The sequence below is a fragment of the Pseudoliparis swirei genome, chromosome 4, assembly GCF_029220125.1.
Source record: "Pseudoliparis swirei isolate HS2019 ecotype Mariana Trench chromosome 4, NWPU_hadal_v1, whole genome shotgun sequence".
Taxonomy (NCBI): Eukaryota; Metazoa; Chordata; class Actinopteri; order Perciformes; family Liparidae; genus Pseudoliparis; species Pseudoliparis swirei.
Window position 1 is genome coordinate 28,816,754 of NC_079391.1, and position 8,489 is coordinate 28,825,242.

Genomic DNA, 8,489 nt, shown 5'->3' on the forward strand with positions numbered 1-8,489 from the left:
CCGTAAATATCACACTCCAGCAGATATTTGGCCTCCTCCAGGAAGGCCATGTGGAGATATAACAACTGGAGGTAACAATGTCACATTTACCAATGGTGTTAAAGATGTTTAGCTTTACCAGCTACTGATGAAGCAATATCACTTGTATTGCCTTGGCTCCTAAATTGCATTTGACTCACATTTGTTTCTTATTTGATGTATAGATGCCGGGATAGAGAGTCAGAGGTCCAACTGAAGCTCAGAGTAATGAGTTCTTACTTCACAATCTCTTTATTTCTGACCTCACCAAACAATAACATTGATTGTTTATTGAATAAATCTGCTCTGTTGTGCTTTTCCCAAGTCAATTAATCATGGCGTTAACTATCATGTTGCATTTTGCAGAAACACTGTTGACAGATGTCTGAGATTAAAGCAACAAAATACATTATTAAATGTATTAAACTCCAATAACATTATAAAAAGGGATCAATCCGTAAGAAATCAACAGTAAAGCTTCACATTCCTTCCAAGACTCCACTCCAATCACATTTAAATGGTGAGATATTCATAACATTGTCACACACACACATGCTGTGCCTAATTAAATGAACACACATGCTACATTTCAATAATTACCTAAGTTAAGCAATTTCACTTGTGTTCATTTAATTAGACGCAGCTTTCTGCCACACTGATGAAAACAAGATGCAGTGTGGTTATCAGTGTAATTATCCTGAACACAGTACATCATGGTCACAGGACATGGAGCACAAACACATCGTGCATTTATTCAGCTATTTTCAACCTGTGTAGAGCAGAATGTATAGTGCTATTTAATTAGCTGCCATGTTCAAAATCAAACACGTGAGTGAGCAAAGAACATTTATGATTGTGTTTATCTGCAGGCGCAGCCTGTTTATGCAGATATCAACTCATGCACCAGCGTGCATCAAATTAATTTACTTTTAGTCTTTGGTCTTTAGTATGTGTATATGAGCGCCTTTGGGATCTTTGAATATTAAATTTTTTTTAAACATGATTGTTTTCTTTTTTCTGTGATATTCTTAGGTTATATTGATGCTTTATTGCATCATAAAATGAACATTTCACATAATTACCCCAGAGTACTGTAGACTATACTGCTACATGTCCCAATAAGTCTCACTGCCGTCACAATTTAAACCAAACATAGACAAATTGAGACATATTTTCGATATATTATTTTTGTTTACTTGTGTTTTCATGCTCTTCTGGGGTTGGTTATGTGGCTGTGATGCAGGTGCTGTATACGGGTGGCTGATAATCACCCAGGGGGAATTGCTCCTTGTATTATTTGTAAGAACTTTGGTCAACAAAAAGTAGATCGAGTTTGAACCACAACACAGGATGAGCTTCTGAGCTGCAAAACACAGTTGTAGTTCTGCTCTGTGACCAGCAGATGTCACCTTGTTTTTGCAAAAAGTTTGATGCACGCACACGTACACCCACGCGCGCACAATATCCTCATCCCCGCTTCCCATCGGGTCCAGATGAAACTCACTCCTCGCTCGGCTCACCATGGACTCGCGGAGTGTTCTGCTGTTTCTCGCAGTCACCGCCTTCACGATGAAAGGTAGGCGGTCCGCGCGCGCTTTAATTGCGTTAATTAACTCCCAAAACCTGGAGAAGGAGCTGGGGGAGGGGGGAGGGGGATTTGCAAACCTCCGATATGGGATCACATCGCATACCTGTTGTGCCAAACACGGAGTTCTGGTATCACAGTGTCGATATTCAATGCTCTTTTTAATCAATAGTACATAAATAACCTCACTGCTATATGTGAATATGAACTCCTATAAAGTACAATGTTGTGGGTGGAGCTGTTTATTTGTTGTTGTTGTTGTTGTTGTTCTTCTTCTTCTTCTTCTTCTTCTTCCCAACCTTTTCACTGCTGCTCTGCTATTATGAATTATTACATAAGTGTGTAAAGTGAACCACTCAGAAGGCTGAAGCGATGAAAGTGAATGCTTCCATTTCATTGGCTTGGTGCTTGTGTGTTCCTGTGTGTTCTTGTTCTTGTTGCATGTGGGGGTCATGTGATTTCTCTGTCTCTTTAAAGCTGTTTTTAGGAATATGTTGTCATGTAATAACTGCCAAACAATGTTTTATTTGCCGCCTACAATGATGTCATTGCACTTAACGTGCTCATATGTGATATAGAGTCGTAGTGCTGTGTGTAGTAATGGTGATGGGTGATGTAACCTAAAATCTATGTCACAGTATTTGGGAAGGGGGGTGGGGGGTTTGTGGCATCTGTATTATTATATCATGGTATTTCAGAAAGGGGTGCTACTGAAAATATGATTTAACCATTGTTTTAATATGTACAATGTAAGGCAACATGACTTGAGAAGGAAAACAACATTTCTAAAACAACAGATTTCATTTCATTTCATGAGTTTATTGGTTTGAAGAAAATATGGAGGAGGCACAGATGTGTTGTGTGGATTATGATGTAAACATGCTGTGCTTCATTCGGAGTAACAGTGATGGTGTGAGAATTGCTGAGCAACTTAAATCTCAGCTTTAATGAATATTTAGGGTAACGGTATTTTTTTCACCATGATGCTATGTGAGGTTTCTCATAATGAGCTTCAGGGGGAAACTTGCAAGCTGTTTTTTTAAGATTAAAAAAAATGTGGAAAGTAACCTGACATTATTATTTTCCTGCACTAAGGCAAACAAATACAAGCGCTTGTGATGATAATTTGAATACAAATTGTCCTTGAAACTTCATGCCAATAATGCCCTCTTGAATTTTAATTAGAGAGAGAGAGATCAACACAGACTGAGAGACAACTCGAAAACACCGGAAATGTCACTAAGTTCATCATTCAAAGACCTTCTGTAATGCTTCGCTGAACAAAAGTGTCTTTATTAAAACTGGAGTGACAATGTTGTTGTTGTGCCTTTTGCACTGCGGCCCGCCTCGAGGGTCACGCATCGCAAGTCCCCTCATGCAAATTTGGATTAAAAACAAAAACTCTAAGTGACCCTATAAGTGGAAATTAGTTCAAGAAACCTTCGAGACATGCCGTGTCTCACCAATTTTACTCAGATCTGCTCTGAATTTTGAATATTTGTGCTGAGGCAGTTACCTTAATGGTAATCACTGACTCTTCAGTCTGCACTTTACAGGCATGGTAGATTGATCCCTCCCCGAAAGTGAATTATACAGAGGCAGATGGAGGAAAGTGGTGCATACATGCATTTCTAAATGTCTGAGCACATTTTTTTGGTACTTAAAGTCCTTGTCCAGCTCTCTGGCATTATTAAGGTTGTTCAATTTAGTTCGGAGGCAGAAAGGCTTTGCTTCTCGTTTAAAAAGGACAACAAAAATTGTTATTTTCAGCATCATATTGGCAACATATCAGCAATGTTTTTTTTGTGGGTTTACAGCCAGTAATGTCCTAGGATGTATTACCAAAAAAAAAAGCCTAACACAATAACGCACATTGTTGTCATCATGCCGATTTTCATGGTGAAATGTGATTATGGTGAGATTTGTGGAGGGACAGGAGGAGGGCAGATCTCCAGGGGGGGTCGAGCCCAGGACAAACACACGCTTTCAGCAAATAGTTCTGTCTTTTGAAAGATGGACGCAACAGAGAGATGGGGAACGGGGAGATGCCTCGGGACAACAAGTACTGCGCCAAATCATCGGGATAATGCACTTCTCATACTGGTTGTTTCGGATCATTGGGCTGTGGCCATGAGCGAAGTGAATAAATTATGCCAAAAATGCTCCATAACTCAAGGAGGGGATAGGAGAGTGTGTCAAAAAAATTATGGGCAGGTCTGATTTAACTGTGAGATGAATCCAGTCGAGAAATTGTTATTTGGATCGCCTTTCACCGCCCTGGACTGAGCTAGAATATTCCACTCTGACTCTGATTTCACAAAAACAAGTTAAATGCAAAATTACTCACACTGCGGTAGCGACCTATCAATCATAATGTAGCCACGTCCTAATGTATAACAGAGCTGTATAATAGCTGTATTGTCTGTTTTACTGTAAATAACCATCATGCTGTATTGAGGAAGACTTTAAACTGGCGATTGAGACCAAGAACTCACGTTTGCAATCTTCACTGAGGAGATCCATCAAGTGAGAAGGAGCGTCCTTTTCTCGTAGACTTCTAAACGGGTGTGTTTGTAGGATTGAAAGAAAGGGGGGGGCTAAGCCCCAAGGGGAGCGGTATATCTGGTTATCTGACTTCTTTGGGCTTGGACCCTGGATATCCATTGTTAGAGGCAGAATTTCAGGGTCATAGTGATATTTTATGCTTATTTGGACACTATCACTGAGATAAAGATGAACTAGTTCAGTGTCAAATATACCATTCAATGGAAAACAAATATGATAAAAATACATTACATTAGATTAGATATTCCTTTATTAGTCCCACGATAATATATATTAATAGAGAGATGTCGATAGTTATTTTTTGTATTTCGAAGCCCCCCTAAAATAGGCCTAACGACGCCCCTGCTCCTCAACAATCCAACTTCTCTTTGCAACCAGACGAGTCCTCGGCTGCAGCCCCTTGCTGGCTTTCAGAAATAATGCAAGTTTACGACACTTGGGCATTGGCTTCACTTTTCAGACATGGGAGTTGCCGCCTGATTGTCCCTCTGAGTATGTTAGCCCTATGTATCAGACCCGTTCAAACTCACAATAAACCATGCCAGTGCTCTGATATAAATGCTACGTGAGACACACGCAACGAGTAGTCAATCAAGAAAGGTTCAGTCCTGTGACGACGACCCGCTCTCATATGTCTCTTCTGATCTTGCGTGAAAAAGAAATTCGTTACACAGACAACGGTGTCTGTCGTGCTCACATTCCGTCTGAAGGGATTATGAAATGATTTACTGTCTAGGTTTCTCTGTCTCCTGTAGTTTCTCTTCAAGGGCCACACCAGAGCAGACTGTACAAGGACCTGATGATGAGCTACAACCCGCTGGTGAGACCGGTCTCCAACGACTCTGAGACGCTCACCGTCAAACTCGGCCTCAGCCTCATGCAGATCATGGATGTGGTACGTGCTCACATTGCTGAGCATGCATATATGCAGGAAGCGTTGTTACGATAACTCAGTGGAAAAGACTGTCTTCTCACTTCACAGACAGCATCAATTCTCTTGTAATATTCACTTTTCCAATATGTGTAAAGGCAAAACTACATTTTTTGCTTAATAAATTAGTGTTCCAGTTATAGTTCATCCACACTGATACATTTCTGGATGATTAACATCTTGTTTTGGATGTCTTTGAGTCTTAAATTTAAAGTGTAATAGCCTAACAACCACTGCTTGACAGTAGATTGTGTTTCTAATAGCACAGAACTGAGAGGTTTTGCCAATGTGCCAATATTTTAATTGCATGATTCTTCCTTCATAAAAAACTTAAACTGAGAACATATCTGAATGATAATGTTACTAAATATCCCTTCATTCTTTTATAACAGGATGAGAAGAACCAGGTTTTGACAACCAACATTTGGCTGCAGCTGGTAAGACCTTTGTGTAACGTATGTAAGATAAGATAATCCTTTATTAAGGGTTAGGATTATATAAAGTCAAAGAAAAGAGAAGCTCCAACCATATTACTTGTTTTTCGGGGGTTATGAGCAGGACTTATTCTTCGCTGCAAATTCTGTAATTCAAAAAAGTGAAATACACACATTGTTGTGTTTTACACTTCCAATTAATCAAAGAAGATAACGCATGTTCTTAAGCTTTATGAGAGGAGCTGGGAGGTGGATTTCAATTGTCAAACTGTACCTCAAACTCAAGCCTCCATCCCGGCACTTGGTTTGTTCATCTGTGTGTCTTACATTCCAGATAAAGTGCTTTAACATTCATGTTTTTATCCGCCGTGTGACACTGGCTCCCTGCTGCTGCACCGTCAGCGAGCTGTATCGGGGCTGTTTGTTTTAAATCACCTTGAGGTCTCCAGGAAGCATCCTCACTTCTATCTCTCACTCCACACACCCTCCGCACCGTCGACTCGGGCTCTCGGGCAGGCAGCATTCACAGTATCGACCGGTCTGTTGGCGCCGATCCGGCATAATGTGTTGGCTTCGTCGACTCTGGGAAAGAAAGTTAAAAATCTCGGAAAGTCACTTTGAGATATGGAAGATGGTTCTGTAAGATTAGACACACGCACACACACACACACATACACACACACACACACACACACACACACGCATATTAAGTCGTGGCCAGAGAGTAGTTATTATACAAACACAGGATTATGTTGGAATAAACACATTTGTAGCATTTAGAGCACGATGTCATGGTCAAGTGGCTTCCGTTTGGTTTTTAAACATCACGTTTGTGCTTTGCTGAGGTAAGCTGAGTGATTTTATTTTTAACTCATCTTTCTCTGTATAAGGCTAAAGCCTGCACCTGGTTAGCTTAGCCTAGCATAAAGACTGAAAACGAGGGGGGAAACCGCTCGCCTGGTTCTGGTTGCCTATAGATCACAAGTTAACACATGATAGTTTCTTTGTTTGTACAGAAAAATATGCCAGTTTCCTCCTGTTTCCTGTCTTCATGCTAAGCTAAGCTAACCGACGGTTGACTTCATCTTCATATTTTGTCAAAATGTTCAGATAGATACCCATAGAAAGAATTTCAAAGTTAAAGTAGATGGAAATATGGGAGTTATTGATTGTGATCAGTGTTTCTGTTGAAAGAAGCAGCAAGTTGGTGTGGACGACATGCCTCTATGGTAATGGGATTTATCATGACCCCCCCCCCCCCCACCTCTCCCCTCCTTTCTTCCACGTGTTTTACTCAGTCTTTATTCGTGACCGACCTTTATATTTCTAATCATGCTGACCAGAGCCATTATTTGAATAACATGATTAATTCAGAACATTTCTTAGTAATCTGAGTTCACAAATTCTTCTGAAAAGACATTTCATCAAGATGTAAAACAAATCAAGATATGATTTGATTTGATGGTATGATGACCTGCTGGAAATCATCCCAAGTATTGATGTGGACACATCTGCTGTGTTCCTGGATGCTCCATTACAAATCGTGCTCCTCTGTCTCTGATTGGCTGGTACTTAACCTTTGTTGGTTGGATTGGTTCAGTTTAGGCATCAGGAGTGAGATGAGTGAGGGTAAGAATATCACAGTTATTAAGTCATGACTTAATGCCAGGGGGGTAATCATTTTTGAGAATTTGATGGTTTTTTTGCTTTGTTTTTCAAAGAGTCACTAATTTTTTGATTTATTCAACTTGTGCAGTCACACTTTAATAATATGGATAATCATTTAAACATGTCAGTCACAGATGGGTTTTTATAAAATGGTTCTCTGTGATTCTCGATTCATTGTCTAGAATCCAAAGTACTTTGTCGCTGCTCTCGTGTAGAATGTGTAGAAAGCCTTTTTATTACAACGAATACATTACTATTATCACATTATGACATTTTCTTTTCTTTCTTTCTTTTAATCAAAATGCTTTGAACGCCTCTTTGCTCCACTGATATCTGCCATAGGAAAGACACGACTGCTTATCTTCATCTACAGTGATGCTGTGGCTGATTTGCACATTTGACGCATTTGAATTATAATACAAGCTTACCCAGTGCTGCATACCTCATACTGTTTTAATTGCACGCAACAACAACAACAACATATAGTTTCTTGGAAATCTACATCACATATTCCTCCCCAGATGTCATGGAAACCGGGCTCAGAGATTGAACTCAATCCTTGGAGCATGTCGCTGCATATTGATATCCACAGCGGCTGGCACATGCCCAAATAGCAGCTGTATGTAATCGGAATTCTGTCCTCTATTTGGTTCAGCGTGTCTATGGATGACCTTTTGAAACGGTGTGTAACACCGGCTGCCTTGTTATGAACTCTGCCGTCGTTCATCCCATGCGTGACGATGACCTGGTAGTCCATGTACTGCCGGGCTGCAGCATGGACTGAAGCTCTGCTCACCGTGCGGCACAGATCATGACATTACATTTATCACCAAAAGCAGGAATGTCACACTCGCACACACACGCACGCACACACACACACACGCACACACAAGCACACACACAGGCAACTCGTCATAAACCATCGTAGAGTCCCTCTCACTTTTTTCTTTCTCTGCCGTTGTCAAACACGTGAATTAAGGTCGTAAAATAGTCGTAAGTAGAAAGAATAGGAATTGAGTTTTTCCTTGTACGAAAAAGGAAATGAAATACCGTGGCTATTTAAGGAACTGACTGGAGAACCAGCACCTAGACTGTCAGTCACTGCTGCAGTATAATGAAATAATTTCTAAAGTGATTCTGGTCCTCGGAAGCACTACCACCTTCGTCCACAGGGGACGCCAAGTCAATTCAAAATGGAAGTTCCTCGTAGTAACTTTAACTAGAATCGCATGTGTGAGTTACATTATAAAGGCACTCATTTTACATAACAAATATACTTATTTCAAGC